The following is a 17,241-nucleotide window of genomic DNA, read 5'->3' on the forward strand; positions in this document are numbered from 1 at the left end:
GGTTTTGTTATTGTTAAGCGTTAGGAGCGGCTCTTGTTCTGTTCTCTCCGTTCCCTGCGCTGCTACCCCCAGTGAAAGGTGCAAAAGCAAAGCCACAGCACTAGAAGCAAGAGGGGTGATCCCTGCTGCCCAGCTGTCAGCCCGTCCGTCAGAGAGGCCGTCTTCATTCATTCATGCATTTATCGTGCATGGGGTTTGCCTGTGGTTCCCTGCCTCGCGATTGCTTCCAAGTACACAGTCCAAAAATCCTCCTCCCCCCGCCCTGCCCGCCCCGCAGCGTTGCGAAGGATAAATATGCATGGCTTGTAATTCGGTTGCAGTTCTTGCTCCCAGCTGATAGGGTGACGTGGAGTTTGGAGAGGCTTGGAGATTGGCTTTTTGATTTGGCTTCTTTGCTGCAGTTGTGCACAAGCGAGCTGTGTCTGTCTCTCAGACAGAAACCAACCTGGCTCCAAGCTTGCGCCTGCTTGCTCTGTGATGCTGGAAAGCCGCTCAGCTGAAGGAGTGATGGTGTGAGAGAGAAAGCGAGGGAGCAGGGGAAAGCCCATCCTCTCCTCTTGCAATCTGGGGGTGCAGTCGTCATCTTCCTCTCAGCACCTCCCTCCCTCCGTCCTCGTCACCATCCTCATCCTCATAATCCCTACCTTCATCTCCACTCTTCCCGTCGCTCCCTCCCTCCCCCATCCAAATTACTCTGCACACGACCGAAAAGCAAGGCTGGTGGAATTATCAGCAGTGTCACCCCCACCCCCATTTCCAGATGCACTTCCCCACTTGCAGCGGCAAAAGAGAACCCGGGTTTTCCTGCAAACAGGGCAAGTTGGATTGACATGCCAAGGAAGACCCCCGCCACACACACACACACACACACACACACCCGTCCTGTCCTGGCAACGATTTGCCACGAGATGCAATGAGATCGTTTTAAAGAACCGGAAGGATCTGTAACTGGGGAGAAAGAAGGACCCCCCCCCTCAAATCAAAGAATCGGGAAGGGTAAGTTATAGGGTTCATTCCTACTTCGAGGTAAACAGAAATATACACGGTTTGTGGTTTACTGCTGCTGAGTGGGAGTTGAGCGATTGCGTTCGAATTCCCATAGTTGGGGGGGGGAGGCGGGGGGGGAGAGAAGAGATGGAATTGCTTTGCAAGCTCATCCATCAGGAAACGGCTACCGAATGTTGCAAATGCAAACGGGGGCGGGGGGGGGCTGTTTTCCTGCCTGCATGGAGCTGTAGCCTGCCTGTGTGCGTGCATTTGTGTGTGCGTCTGTGTATATTGCACATACATAGGGAGATAAGCCGGGTGCTGCAGCCTCCACATCCTAGCTCTGCACTCAGACCATCTGAAGGAGCTGGAGGAAATTGCAGGGAGAGGGGAATCTGCTGCGGGCTGCTTCTGCTCGATCGGAAGGTGCATTTCTGCGTTGCCCCTGCCCGCTTTGGCTGCCGCTCCAAAACTCTCCTCCCACTAACGGGTTGGCACTGGGATCAGGAGGCTGGGGGCGGTGGAATTTTAATATAATAACAAGCCGGCAGTAGCTCTGAGAGAAAACGTGGGGAGGTAGATCTGTTTAACAGCCAAAAGCCGGGGATCCCTGCCGCCTGATCCTTGCCGAACTTGCTGACAGCCCTCTGGAATGGATCAGATGCAGGAGGAGGAAAAGGAAGGGCAAAAAAGGTGCTTATTGTGGGAGGGGGCAGAGAGAAGGAATTTGGGGGCGGGAGCAATAGGCAGAATAAATGCCTGGAATGCAGTGCTATAAATTTCCTTTCTCTCCAAAACGCCCTATTTCTGATTTTCCAGGTGTAGAGGTAGCCCCAGCGCGGCTTGTTTGGGTCTGGAGCCGCGGGCAGAGAAAACGTGCAGCTTTGCAAAAAGTGGCCGCAACTGGCCAGGCGCAGTTGGACTCATACACACGTTTTTTGTTTTTTTTTTAAAGAAAAAAAGAGATCGCCACAGACCACCTGTGCATATGTTAACAGAAGAGTGGGGGTTGTTTGGGTGGACAGTGGGGGCGGCTGTGGTGGGAGCAAAGGAGTTTCCTTCCAGCCAGTACTGGCATAATACCGATTTCAAAATGAAAGCAGCCCCCACTGCCCGGCGCTCTCTCTTTCTCTCAACGTGTGCGATTAATCTTAATGCAGCTGTTGTGCTCCATCCACTACTGCTGAGATCTTGTTTACCTCGGTTTTCAAATATAGCTCCTGCACCAGGCTCTTTCCTAAATAGGACAAGAACAGTTTACTTTGTAGTAGTAGTAGTAGTAGTAGTAGTGGGAGACAGCTTGGGATCATGTCTGCTCCTGCCGAAGGGGCTTGCTTTGCTCTGCCCCTTCCTGCCTTCTAAGGCCTACCGACCCCTATTGCCCTGCTTCCTAATCCTAAAAATGTAAGAACTGTGGCAGAGGCAGGCCAAAGAGCCCCGATCCGCTCACCTGCTTGCCCTGTAACCTTTGAAAACAAAGGTTTCATTCAGTCTTGAATTATTAGGTCACAATTTTAAAATAAGAAACACTTGCAGATCTGATGTGCTTCTTTGATGCTCAGTGCTGCTGCTATATTGTATGCAGAAATATGTGAAACTATACGCAAGTGTGGTTCTTTAAAATGCTTGTGGGCCAGTTGGCAAACTTAATGCTTGCCCATATTTAAAAGGCACACATATTATGTATTTGTGTGAGCTGCACTGAATGTATAAGCTTCCCACTGCTTCCTTGGTATAATTAGCAAACAGGTCTTCTGAAAACACACATTTGTCTGAACCTGACAAGTCAATTTTTCTCCAGCTGAACAGAAGCATGAGAATGAGGTTCTTATTTGGTCTGTATTGTAGGGCTATTCTAAGAAAAACCAACACTCCTTGAAAAATGAAGGCAATGGGATGTTCAGAGGAGAGTTTCGGGTTGAATCAACTGTCCTCGTCACTCACTCCTTAGTTCCAATGGCTGTTTTTCAACATTGTGGTTGTGAGTCATTATGTGCTGACTTTGGCGTGGTGTTCTTGTGAAGGCACTGGGACACATGCAGTGCGATTGCAAATTCCCATTCAGCCAAACCCACATTTTGTAAGGGTTTTCAGATCATGAAGCAGGGGTGTAGCTAGGGGAGCGGGGCCTATTGAACCTATCCGCTCCATTATAGCTACACCTCTGTCATGAAGAATTATTTTTACAGCAGATCTTCCTGGATGTATATATTGGCTCTGACTTATTTGGTGTGACATTTTCTTTAGAAAAAACTATTTTCAAACCAGCAGAAACAAAAACAAACCCATTTGCATATAAGACATTCCCTTCTCTGCTTCCCTAGAATACCCACATTTCCTGCTTTCATCCATCTTTATAACTTGTATGTAAAGATCACTTGTCCTCAGGTTGGAAAATCAGGCTGGCAGAGAACATTGATCAAGCTGGATTGAATCTCATATCTTCCCACCCTCTGGACCATGCTGGGTGCCAACTCTCTCATTGGCTGCCTGTCAGTAATTAGTCAAGTACTGTTGGATGGATTGGAACTGGAAGAACTTAGAGGCCTAAATTCTGTGCAATGGGAGAAGGATAGTTCAAAGAGCGCGCTCTTGGTCAGAAAAGGTTGACGTTTTATTCATGTGTGTTAGTCACGGATAGTTATTTCCCTTTTCTCAGGGACAAATTACACGTGGCATTAGTTGTGTCATTAGCTATAGAAAGCTTGCTTTTTCTGGTGCATGAGGGGCAATCCAGATTGGGACCAAGGTAGGGATAGTTTTTTTTAACCCTACCCTCTTTGAAGTCTTGATCTGGATTGGGCTCCCTGCATGAGTTATTGAGAGTAATTTTTTCTCTCATTGTAACACTAATTTCAGTGGCTGACATCCAGTCTAAGTTACTGAATAGTACTAAGGGAATAGTGTAAAGATCTAACTTAATTTCATTAGGACTACTCAGGAGTAACTTAGTCTAGATGTGAGCCAGTGGAAATATTTCCATGTGGTAGCTGTGAGCCAGATATCCAGAGTTAAAGGACTTTCCTCACTTTTCTGTGAGATGCTTTGTCTGCAGTTAGACAACTGCTAGATTGGAGATGACATATTTAGTGGAAATGATGTTAGTGGTTATTGTGGTTATTGTAGTAACGGACAAGAATCTGTATTAAGGCAGAAGAATCCGTATTAAGGCAGAAGGCTTAACTAGGCAGGACTGGGAGACAGGATTTCTGGATTCTGCTGAGAGGCCTGCCACTGCTTTGTGGTATGACCTTGGACAAGTCACTCAAGCTCCGTTTCTCTCCTTCCAATTAACAGGTATAGAATTGCCTTCTGCACAGTGGCAAAGGAGGAACTTCAGCCGGTTTAATATTTATATACAGTATCTCACTCCTCTGATGATGGATATTAAATAGGCTTTAGCTCCTCCTTTGCAACTGCTAATAACTAGTAACTAATTTATTACCAATTTCAGAGCAATAAAATGCCTTGATCAAATACCCCAACAGTTAAGATCCAAGAAATATTTGATAGTAGGTGTTTAAAGCTCACTACCTTTGGCGTGCAGAGTGTTGAACTTGGGCCACAGAAACCTGGGTCAGTTGTTTCTATCACTGATTCTTTTATCAGTACTTGGTAAATAAATAAATTTAATTTATTCATAAAGTATAATGAAAATCCTGCTGCTGTTTCCCTAAACGTGTTAGGGCAAATATATTAACAGTTGTGTAGGCAATGGAAATCAGGTGTATTTTATAAGATTGTGTGATGAATAGGACTTTTCTTATAATAGGGCAGTTGGACGAATTCCCAGTACCACAGAGTTGGTGATCACTTTGTGTGTGAAGAAAGAGGAGGCCTGCCCTACCATTTCTGCATTGTTGTTGGTAGTACAGTAGCAAATACTCACCACTCCTAAAGCACAGAAAGAGCCCTTTCTCACGATCCCGTAAACGGGCTTGAGGGCAGGTGGCGGGGAAGGCTGCAGCCGTTTACCTTCCCTGCAGCCGATCCAGAAGAGATTGCGCGTCCAGATGAGCCACTGCAGCCCCAGGCAGCATGGAGGTTTGGGGCCCGGGATGCATTGTCCCAGCCCCTAGAAATCCCACAATGCACTGCATGAGTGTGTGGTGCATTGTGGGGATCCCTCTGGCGAAGGCCAGGAACCTGCTCCTGTGTCAGTGCTGGCTGGGAGCAGCTGGTGCTGACACATGAGCAATTAGCCCGGGTTAAGGGCGCACTTGTGCCCCACCCTCAGCTAATGGGCGGGCCTTCCTAGGTGGGTTTGCCGCCATGGTGCCGCTGGGAGTCACGCAGCTCCCGGGCGCTTTCCAGATTTGCCGTGTCTCTACAGATTACAGTGTCCCTACAGATCTGCAGAGTGTGCTTCCGTACGTCCTGTGTTGTGACACCACAGTCCTTGCGCTGACAGCAAGGTGCTGTTCCCATTTCCGATGCCTTACTTCGGATGTTATTTTTGCAATTTAGTGCTACAATGTTGCAAGTCCGTTGCAGTATTTTCCTGTGGTAGGAATTTGAGATTCTAGGGTATAATTTGGAAAGCGCCCTGGCGGTTCTCATGGGCAGCCAAGCCCTGTCTTATCTGCCCTAGCCCGGTCTTGGCTGCTCGTGTGAACAGCCTCAGAGTTTAGCAGCATGCTCAGGTTGCTGGAATGTATGTAGCTATATGACAAACACTTGTCTGTTTTGCTCATCAGTAAGAACGTGCCTCTGATAGACAGGTGTTCTCTGTACATCTAAAATGATTGACTTTACCTTTTGAAGAGGCACACAGTGGAGTGGCTAAGAGACTGATCAGGAAACCCCTGGTTCAGAATTAAACTCTGTCATCAATTCATTAGGTGGCTCTGGGCAAACCATTGTATCTCAAGCTACTGATCTCCCTTTCAGGACTACTGTAAGCTCTATTGTACTGCATGCTTGTAATCTTTGTATATAAGAGGGTGGGGAGAACAGATGCCCTTCTTCTTGTATTGTGGTAGCAGGAACCCAACCTACTGTTAAAAACCTGCAATCAGTGCTCACCATAGGTTGCAGGGGAGTTCTACAATTAAGCTATTTCGTTCCTTTTACATCTCCAAAGTGTAAGAAAGACAAGTAAGGCAGGCCTGCTCTGAGACATGTGGTGTGCTGCTGTAGGGAGCAGACTAGCTAAAAACTGAATATTGGCTGCTTATTTATGACATGAACTATGACTAACCATATTCATAGGGGAGTTTCTGAACCTGCTTGTGCTAATGATCAACTGTTTCCAGGGACAGAAAGCATTGCAATATAGTATGTCAGTGCTTTGGGTTAGAAACCAAGCTGAAGTTGAAGGCTTTGTAAAAATAATTTATAACTGGAGTTAATTCACAGGTTTATAAATCATTGCAACCATTATAGGTCATCAGCCTGGAGACTGCAATTTTCATTGCTGTCATCACGAGAAATATACTCTAACTAGGCCTTCTGAAAAGCCTAAATGATGTTAATGGGTTTTCCAGGTTTCTAAAGTTTGGGCCTAACCATTTTATTCAAGAGCAATACAGAGTCTTCTGTTATCTTAAAGAGCAACAAATGTATGGTTGAATAACTGTTTGTGGACCAGAGCTTATTTCGTCAGATGCATCTGATGACATGAACTCTGGCCTACAAAAGCTTATGTTGGATCAGCCTGATTCAGACATTACATTTGTATGTGCATTCAGGTGTCTGTACATATGTACATGTTTTTGTTTGAATGTGTTCATTTGAAAAATGAACCTGACAGGCCCCTGAAATGCAGGATACAGGTAGGCTGTGTGCTTCTGTATGTATGTTCAACATAATGTGTGAATAACTGTACATGAGTAAAGATCTGTACATGTGTACACTGTTCACAGACTGTATGTGTGTTGAACATAATTTTGTGAATAGGTCTTTCATTACAAATATATCTCACTCTTCCACCAGCAGCAAACGATCTACCTCCCTTTATTGTCACAACTTAGGCTGAGATATAGTGCTGGTCCAAGATTATTCAGTGAGCTTCATGTCTGAGTGGGGATTTGAACCCAGGTCTTCCTGACTGGGGTGTATCTAGAGAAAATAGCGCCTAGGGCAAGCAGTGAAATTGCGCCCCTGTCCAAATATCTGGCACCCATCTTTCAGATAACCTTACCATAATATCAGTTCAAAAATACAAGTACAGACACTTTCAGGAGAAACAGGTTGTAAGCAACACACACATGCATGCACACATACAACCACACATGTGGCACATATGTGCCAGTTGCCTTCCCAAGGAAATGCAGCACATCCATGTGCTGGGCATGCCTCCATAGAGCTAAGCAGTGAAAGCTCTCTTTAGCAAATGCTCTGCCACCTCAGCACACCTCACTACAAGTTGCTGCCTCCAAGAAATTCAGGGATGGTTTCTTTCTGTCCTAACAGCCTTTGCCTTAAAGGGAGATGGTTGCAATAGGAAATCCTAGGGGCCCCAGACAATCTGAAATTATCCAGCAGCTTACAATAGGCTTGGATCCAGCAGCCTTATCAGGAAGAAGGTGGAAGTTGCAACTAGCACAGAACAGCAAAACGGTGTGATATTCGAATCAGAAAAATGGTGTGTGTGTGAGAGAGCGAGAGCGAGAGCGAGAGAGCGGCAGGCAGCACCTTTAAGAGTAAATTAATTTGATGTTCCCCTCCGCCGCGGTGGCACCTGAGCCACAGCATGCCGCTCAGCAGCCCCTGCGGCAGGGAAGCACCTCCGCCACTCACCTGGCCGCTGGCAGGGGTTCGGCTCCGTGGAAGCCAGGTGAGTGGTGGAGGCGCTTCCCTGCCGTAGGGGCTGCTGGGTGGCAAGTTGTGGCTCCGAACAGCATTCAAGTGCCATGGCGGTGGAGGTGAGCACCAAATTAATTTACTCTTAAAGGTGCCTCCTGCCGCGCACACCCCCCCGGAGGCGTGTTCATGGGCCACCACTGGTTACAAGGCTGACGGAGCATTGTACTGTGTGTGAGCCACTGCATAGCCAGTCTGGGAGAATATATCAACTGAATTTGAATATGGAGCTTGGTAAATGTCCTCTAATCCCATTGGCCAGAGCTAAAATTACATATTCACCAAAAGCTACTACTGTAGCTCATATATCACTGATTAATGTCAAGAACCAATAAATAGTGTTCTGTCCTCCCAGCCTTCTGTTCTCAGTGCCAACCTACGATATGTTGTCTGAAAAGGAGCAGCAAAAGGCTCCCCTTCCTTTCCTCCCCTTTTTTAGTCCTGTTAAAATCAATCCCACTTCTCTCCCCCTTTCCTTTTTTGTCTATTAAATTTGGCCCCCATTCCTTTTTATCTGTTATGGTAAGAAGGCATGTAAGCATGTCTGAAAAATTCTCCTAAATCTGCTTCCTGAAGTGGCCTGCTTCACTTTGCTTCATGGCAGATTTGGCCCTGTCATTTTGGTTTCTTTCTCATAGACAGGGACTGTTTCCAGATAAGGCAATAAGAATACTGTACTTCTGCCTACATCCCCTTCTCACTCTTTTGCTATACGTGTTTTGGATAATGCCAGCTTGGCACCCTAATCCTATACACAATTTTCTGCAAGTAGGTTCCACTAATTTCCGTGCAGCTTTCTTTTAACTAATAAAAGGTTTAAAGAACCTTATCTGCTCTAAATGAAGGTAACAGTAGTGGGACATTTATTTATGTATTTAGAAACTTTACTTTTACCATTATTGTAAAATTACTTTAAAAATGTAAGAGAATTTTTACACAGGCACGAGGCAACATATTTTCACTTATTTCTCAGCCTAACCCACCTCACAGGGTGGTTGTGAGGATAAACATAACTATGTATACTGCTCTGGGCTCCATGGAGGAAGAGCAGGATATACTAGTAAATATAGTAAATATTTATTATTTAATTTTACAGTAAATAATAATGAAAGGTTCCTTTGGAACATCCCGAGATGGCTTGGCTGGATGAAAGCAAGCACCCACTGAAGACCCAGACTTGGCATACACTCTAGCCAAGGCCTACACCGTTTGTAACTTGCCAAGCCAAACATCACCTGTGTATGGTGGCCTATGGAGGGCTAATTAAATCACCTGTTTTTGCTAGGAGGGCAGTTAGGTTAGGGGGTTCAGGAAACTGGCAGACTGCAAGACACGATTGCTGAATTGTATTAGTTTTAATGGGTCACAAGTTATGCAGGCTTGCCTCAAGACTACCTCAAGTATGTTTTTAAAAATGTCCCAGTAACTATGAATGTTCTAAATAGGTTAAAGTGAAGGTAAAGTTGTGCTGTCGAGTCATTGTCGACTCCTGGCGCCCACAGAGCCCTGTGGTTTTCTTTGGTAGAATACAGGAGGGGTTTACCATTGCCATCTCCGTATGAGATGATGCCTTTCAGCACCTTCCTATATTGCTGCTGCCTGATATAGGTGTTTCCCATAGTCTGGGAAACATTCCAGTGGGGATTCGAACCGGCAACCTCTGGCTTGCTAGTCAAGTCATTTCCCCGCTGTGCCATTAGATGGCCTTACTGCCCCAAATATAACTCACCTAAGTTGAAGAACTAGGATTTAAATGGATTTAGTTGAATTGAAGACAAAATAAATTCTGGATAATTTTAGATTAACAAAAATGCTTTAACTGTATTTTATACAATCCCTTGAATTTGCATGAGAAAATGAGGCCAGCCATATTGTAAGTTATGCCCCAATCCCAAATGTTTTATTTGGAAGTAAGGTGGCCCTTGTTTACCATGATCCTGGTACCCAAGGTTTCACATATCTATGGTTGGACAATATAGATCCAACCTTGTTATCTGCAATTTTTTAAATAGGCAAAATTTGCCTTTCCACAGTTCCTGTGTGGCTGGAAATGACTTCCGGTGTCATTTCCAGCTACCATTTTGCAGAACGGAGCCGTTTTGAGACTCTTAAAAAACAGACAAACCCTTCTGGTGTCATTTCCAGCCGCCGTTTTGCAGAACTGAGCCATTTTGTGACTCTTTTCACAGAAAGTCAGAGGAATTGGGGGTTGGGGGGGGCATTGCTGGACATCTGGAGACCAGGAGAGCATGGAGAGGTCTCCTGGAGACCAGGAGGGCATACTTTATTGCTCTTATTTCTGTCTCCTCTCCACTTTTTAGCCCTTTTTTAACCGCAAGGAACCAAACCCTCATACACGGTTTTGTTATCCGAAGTTGTAGGTGAGAATAGAACTTCCCTAGATAACGAGGGCCACCTATACGGTGTTTTATATCAGATCATTAGTAAATTAAGAGTTATAAATATTGGTCACAATCCAGCCAACTTTAAACACTTATTAAATTCATTTTATTATTATTTATTTATTTAATACATTTCTATTTAATACATACATTTAATTATCATTAAATAATACATTTAGTACATTTCATTTAATACATAGATCCTCTTGATTTTAATGGGAATGTTAACATGTTTACTTATCACCCACTGAAAACAATCAGATTTTAAAAAGTGCTTAAATTTGGCAGGATTGTGTCAATTCACTATGTTTTTCTGTTACATGTTCCAGCAAGTAGCCCTCTGAAAAGCAATTGAGATATCCTGTTCTGGTAATCCAATTTGTTGCTAGAAGTCATTGTGGACACAAAGGGATTTGAGTGTCAACAGCCCTTCATGTTTGCCTGGAACATAGAGGCAACACTTTTGAAGGAATTCAGATTGATAACTTAAGTGGTTTGCAGCAGTCCTTCAGTGTATCCTGGCTAAAGGTGCAATCCTATGCCCAGTGGGGAGAAAAACCCATTGGACTCATATGAACATGCATAGGATTGAATGGCTTTAAAATGGCTCAATGGCTTTAAAATGATGAAATAATAACATATAAAATGCATGGTTTTCACAGTTGTGGACAATGACAGACCAAATCAATACAAAGTTTTGGTCTCCCCTGCCCGCCCGCCCACCCCGGCCAGCCAATAATTAAAAGAATGTATGTGTGTGGGGTGGGGGTGCTCCTTTCCATGAATGCCCAAGAAATATTTTCTTAAGCTGGTCTCCAATATGTTTAATACACTGTGAACAAAAACAGACAGCTGTGAGTGCCTGCCAAATTTCATTTTTTTAAAAAATTAAGCAATAATATGATCTAATTCAGTGGCTAAAGAAATTAAACAAACACACAAAACATGTTCATGTTATGGAAGAAATTCATCCACAGATTTGAGACTCAGCTTATTTCCTTTTGGTTAGCACCCACTTAGTACTTATTTTGCAGAGGATTTTGTTATGTATTTTGCAAATGATTCTAATTAGCTAGATCCGGCCCTTTGTTCTGTTGCACTTTACCGACATATCACATATGGTGGGTATGTGGGATCAAATGGTCTATTGGTCTGTTCTAAGACCGTCTTGTAAAAAATAGTCCTCTAAGTGGCTGACCCACTAAACCAACCTGTCTGTCACGGTATACTGTGTTAGTCATGTGTAGTAGGCAGGTCAAAAGGAGAACAGAATCTGTTTTCCCCAGTTCACAGAGGTTTCATTTCCTGGTTGCCTGGATGAGAATTTCACCACAGGTGACTTGGCATCAGGCTTTTTTTTAGGGCTGCCTTAATTAACATTCTGTGCCCACTGAAGCAAACCTTTGTCCATCAAAGCAAAAGCATAGATTAAGTCAAAGCATTGGTCTTGTTGCTTATTAGAAATATCCATATCTTTCTTTGAAACCCATATTCAAACTGTTACACGATAGTCCTAATGATTCCGGCCATAATGACATGTATAACAAAACCTGTAATCCTTAACACTCTGTGTATGGTCTTTCAGTTAAGCTACCTTGGAGTGAATGAGTGGTGGACTGTAGCCTTAAGGCAGCTATTATTATTATGCTGCAGTTGACAAGCCACACATTTCTAGAACAGACCCACTTAACCCAGCAGTAGTTAACTTCCGAATAAGTAATTTGAGGCTTCCAGCATAGCTACCGTTAGAATATGGATATAGATGGCTGTAACTGTGCATACTGGCTTGTGCCAACATGCATGAAAGTGGGAGAAGTCTATGCAGGGCTGCTCAACTTTGGCTCTTCTATAGATGTTGGCCTACAATTCCCATAATCCCTGGCTATTGGCAACTGTGGCTGGGGATTATGGGAGATGTAGTTCAAAAACAGTTGGGGGGCCTAAGTTGAGCAGGCCTGATAGTGCTGTGTTAGCTACAGCTTTGCTGTAGTAAAACTCTTCAGTAAAAGATATGAGGTGCACAAGCTGCAAGGCTGCAAAGGTTATGTGGGATAAAAAGGTCCAGGAATTAAAGCTGGGCAAGATGTGACAATGTACTGGCCAAGGCCGGTCAATGTGTGGTGGAGCTGGGCACAATGAGCAGGTATAGGTGAGGTGCCTGGGGCAAGGGAGCAACAGCGAGTTCCTTTGCTGCTCAGACAAAAATGGTAGTCCTTGCCTGATAGTTCCTCTAATAGGGATGGGCCCAGACCGGTCCGGAGGCCATTCTAAAGGCCTCTGGAACGGTCCGGTTCGGGTGGGTGGGGGGGCTTTAAGAGCGGGTGGAGGGTTTACTTACCCCTCCCGCCTCTTTCTCGTTCTGGCGCTGTAAGTTTAGTAGTAATTGGGGCGGCAGCTTACCTCCCTGCTGACCCTTCCCCGCTGCTGCTCTGCAAAACTCCCAGAAGTCCTTTGCGTGCGTCCGCGCACGCCACAGAGATGTGAAGCGCGCACATGATGTGCGTACGTGCAAAGGATTTCTGGGAGTTTTGCAGAGCAGCAGCGGGGAAGGGGCGGCAGGGAGGTATCCTGCCGCCCCAATTACTACTAAACCTACGGCGCCAGAACAGGAAAGAGGCGGGAGGGGTAAGTAAACCCTCCACCTGCTCTTAAAGCCACCCCCCACCCCAGTGCTGGACCGCAGTTTGGCGGTTCTGTGCACATGCCTATCCTCTAACACTCCGGCCTTGTCACATGACTCTCTCTGACCTATTCTGTGTTCTGGTGACCTTTTCAGGTTTGATTAATCTCCCTGCAGTTTCCTCTACTTATCAGACCTGAGCGGTGGCTTATTTTTTAGAAGGACATTTTTGCTGTGATTTCCCCCTCAAAGAAATAATATTATTAAGTCAAGCAAAATGAAAACATAAATCCAAAGGAGAGATCAGAAGCACATTACACACTGAAGCAAAATTATCTTCTCCATTCCTGTCCTGCCCCTACTCTACTCTTCTCCGTAGCTTTTTTTGGTGTCACTGATGGCTTTGTGTGCCATCATGAGGCCAGATCTGCTGATGGTATATTGCCAATTCAGTAGTGTCCATCTGTGTTGTTGTTCTAGTGCAGTGTGCTGGGTCAGCTCAATGGCACTAGTTGCAACAGTGTGCCAGCACTGCAGTCCTTCTGCCTGATTCTATGCATTTATTTGCTGATGCAGCACCTCATAGGATGAGGCCATTGGTGCCTGTGTCTGTACAACACCCAGCTGTTGTTTAGCATTGTTTTCCTACTCCTGCTGCTTGGTTTGTTTGGGGCAACAATTTCATGATTGCAAATGTAGCACCACAAGAAGGATCTATGGCATAACAATATGGAATTTTTAAAAGGGGGGCATTCAGTGGCAGTGTTTAAGAAGACTGAGTGGTGGGCAAGGGCAGTCCCCTCTCCCCAGTTCCAAATCTCATGTGATTATTCCTCTGGCTGACACACTGGTTCTTCATATTTAGGCCAAAATTGAGCACTTTTAAATCCTTTTGATTTCAGTAGGCAAGATTTAGCTTTCCACATGGAACTTCATATGCTTACTCTGTATAAAGTGGTGATTCTCTTTATTTAGCTGGGGGAGAGCAACTGGCCCTATCCATCCCCAGCACAGCACCCCTCCAGTGGCTGTGGCATTTATCTTGTGTTTCTTTTTTTAGATTGTGAGCCCTTTGGGGACAGGGAGCCATTTTATTTATATAGTTATATCTATGTAAACTGCTTTGGGAACTTTTGTTGAAAAGTGGTATATAAATATTCGAAGTTGTATATGCTTAACTTTGTATGGATGGTCCCCAGAATGCCTATTGTTATACATAATGTGCAACTCTAAACTTATTTATAAGGGTTTATGTTCTATTGAACTAAGTGAAACTTATTTAGGATCATCCTGCACATGGATCTATGTGCCAGTTATTTATTTATCTATCTATCTATCTATCTGAGCGGTTTACACAGAAAAATAATAAATAAGATGGATCCCTGGCCCCAAAGGGCTCACAATCTAAATGCAGTGATGCATTTCAAAGGCCTAAAGGAAACACAAATGTCTCTTTAGTAAAGAAGCACACTTTCAGGTCATCCACACAACCTTACATCACTGCTTGGGAGAGCTGGGTGGGGGGAGGCAGGAGCTTGCCTGCCTGCCTTGCCTGGAAGATGAATGGCGGCCATCTTTGCCTCCACTGCACCGCATGCCAACTTGAGCAGTGTCATGGCGGAGGCCAAAGCTGGGATTGGGAGGAGGAAGTCCTCCTGCATCCCAGAGAGTGTAGCAGCTGATCTCATTAGAGCAGCGGCTACGCTCGGCCCGGCTACTCCTCCTCCATGGCTCGCTGTCCAACATGGAGTGAGGCCTTCCACCTGGTGACGATGGCCTGCCAAGGTAGAATGAATGCACAGTTGGTTCTACCTCAGTAAAATGCCAGGTAGAAGAACAGGGCTATCCTTGGGTGGAGCAGCCGGGACCGGAGGGCTCCCGGCGCTCCAGACAACACAAGCTCAGGCACTGTGTTCCCTCTAAGATGGATTCCCAGATGTTGTTCACTACAGCTCCCAGCCTCCCCAGCTGCACTGGACTTTGGCTGAGGATTATGGGAGTTGTAGTCAATGGCACCTGAGGGAACCCTGCTCAGGCAGTTCGTGTCATGTGAATAGCCTCTGGGATTTTCTTTTAACCTTAATCTTGACTGTATATTAGAGACACCCTGATGAAGTGCTATATGATCTTTGGCATGCCCCTCTCGTAGTTCATTAGTATTTAAACCAGGCCTGCTCAACTTAGGCCTCCTAGCTGTTTTTGGACTACAACTCCAATCATCCCTAGCCACAGTGGCTATTAGCCAGGGATTGTGGGAGTTGTAGGCCAACATCTGCAGGAGGGCCGAAGTTGAGCCACCCTGTGGTATTTTCCAGTAAAAGACTTGAAGGAGCATTGCCGGATCATACCAATCTTTGTATTCACCGCATTTTAACTGATTGATAGATTCAAAGCAGCAAGAAACATGTATTATCCCCATCACCTTTCAGAGCTGGAAAGAGAGAGAGAGAGAGAGAGAGGCACTGCAGCAATCTGCAATATTAATACCTGACATTTCTAAAGGGCTGTTGTCCAGAATGATTTCAAAGAGCTTTGGAAGTTATATACATCACCCCAGTCATCACATGAATGCAAGGCTACTTCAGGAGTATGACTTGGCAAGTGACATAACTCACAGTCAAATTGTGTCACAGCTTTAGTCCTTGCATTGGCAGTGCCAGGGTTCTTGGTCATTCAGTGGCTGAAGGACATAGCTGGCGAATTTGAGTCAGTTCAAGGGGAGGCAACATGTGGCTCTCCTGATGTTGCTGAACTACAGTTTCCATCATCCCCAGCTGTAATTAATTGTGGCTGGGGGTGATGGGAGTTGTAGTTCCACAACATCTGCAGAGCTACAGGTTTCCTACCCCTGTGTTAATTCCATTTGGCATAGTGTAATTTTTCGGCACTCTTTCCAGATCTGGAGAGAAATCTTTCTACTCCTTGCTTTGTCAAAAAGAAGTCAGCCAGGAGAGCAGTGCTCAAGCATAACTTCTCTGGGTTCAGTACAAACTTGTAACTCAGACCTCCCATAGTCCCTTGTCCGTTTTGAAAAATTGGAGGATTGTATGTTGTCCTTGGGCTTCTTCTAGTTCCCTGTGTTTAAGCTCCTTACGTTTCTGGTTGCATGATTTGTATTTATAGCCAGACATGGCAATATTAAGTACAGAGTGACAAATGTCCATTAGATACTGTTCCCTATCCCTGGGATCGAATGTCAGTTTTGCTATGTCCTTCTCACACCAGAGACTTAGCTCATTGACTCCCAAATGTTCTGGGGCCTGCAGATCCTATCAGCAGCACTGCTTCCCACTGTCCAGGGATCTTAACCAACAATTATCATCCTCGATCCCTCCTCCCTACAGCCAGTTGTTGCCATACTCTGCCAGTTCCTCCTGTCTGTGCAAAAGAAATGCCAGAAGGAACTAAGAAACTGGGACATGTAGTCCTTGGGAAAGTATGTCACGTGAGGAGACATACACATCTCTGTCTCCTAGACAAGTGCTAAGAGTTTCATTTTGTTTCCTGTGCTTTCTCTGTCTGTGTTCTAGAGCAGGGTCTGGCCAGGCAGCTCACAAGCAGTCCAGAATGTTGCTTGTTTGGCTTCAGCAAATCTCAAAATATAGGGCCAGTTCAGATGATACCTAATGGGCCCAGGTGATCAGAAAGAGGACATATTGAAAGTGCATCAATGGGAACGTTTTGCACAGAAGATGTCCCACTGCCTTCCCAGCATGTCTCTTTATCATGTGAGGGCGGGCTGTTTATCTTAATGACCACAGACCAGCCATTCGAATGAACAGCCCATCCCCACACAATAAAGGGACATGCCAGAGGGGCTTCATGAATCTTCCACAAAATAGGTCCCCATGGACCTGCTCTCAGCACATCCCCTTTCTAATTGTCTGGGCTTATAAGTATTATTACTTTGAACTGTCTCAGAGGCATAAGGAAATAAAATTATATAAACATAAGGACATAAGAACAGCCCTGCTGGATCAGGCCCAAGGCCCATCTAGTCCAGCATCCTGTTTCACACAGTGGCCCACCAGATGTCGCTGGAAGCCACAGGCAGGAGTTGAGGGCATGCCCTCTCTCCTGATGTTACTCCCCTGCAACTGGTACTCAGAGGCATCCTGCCTTTGAGGCTGGAGGTGGCCCACAGCCCTCTGACTAGTAGCCGTTGATAGACCTCTCCTTAACATCCTTAAGCATGATCTAAAATTTAGCTCAGTTTTTCCCTTCTAGTAAAAAGATTGCAGCCCAGGTTGCAGACTCGGCCCAGGTACACTGTACCACACCCTGCCTCCATGCATGGTCCCTGTAGGTGTCGTTGAGTTGGCCAACCAGAAATGAGGCCAGGGCTATCACAGAACTGCACCTCTTCATAGCTGAGCTCCAAGCAAGCATGATCCTGATTACTATCACCTAGGAAAGTGATTCCGAAAT

At 45.3% G+C, this 17,241-nt stretch overlaps 1 protein-coding gene across 6 annotated transcripts in view; it reads left to right on the forward strand.

The window, feature by feature from the left end:
• Positions 1-327: 327 nt before the first annotated feature.
• SLC8A3 (solute carrier family 8 member A3) overlaps positions 328-17,241 on the forward strand; it is a 268,007-nt gene continuing 251,093 nt past the window's right edge. For 4 of the 6 annotated variants that reach the window (XM_053257215.1, XM_053257249.1, XM_053257243.1 and 1 more), the window contains exon 1: positions 328-996. The gene's annotated coding sequence lies outside the window, so the exon portion shown is untranslated. Of the gene's footprint in view, positions 997-1,381; positions 1,414-1,557; positions 1,681-17,241 lie in introns of those variants that run through there. The other 2 variants (XM_053257229.1, XM_053257220.1) reach the window with 2 other exon arrangements.

This window comes from Hemicordylus capensis, chromosome 1 (genome assembly GCF_027244095.1).
Source record: "Hemicordylus capensis ecotype Gifberg chromosome 1, rHemCap1.1.pri, whole genome shotgun sequence".
Classification (NCBI taxonomy): Eukaryota; Metazoa; Chordata; class Lepidosauria; order Squamata; family Cordylidae; genus Hemicordylus; species Hemicordylus capensis.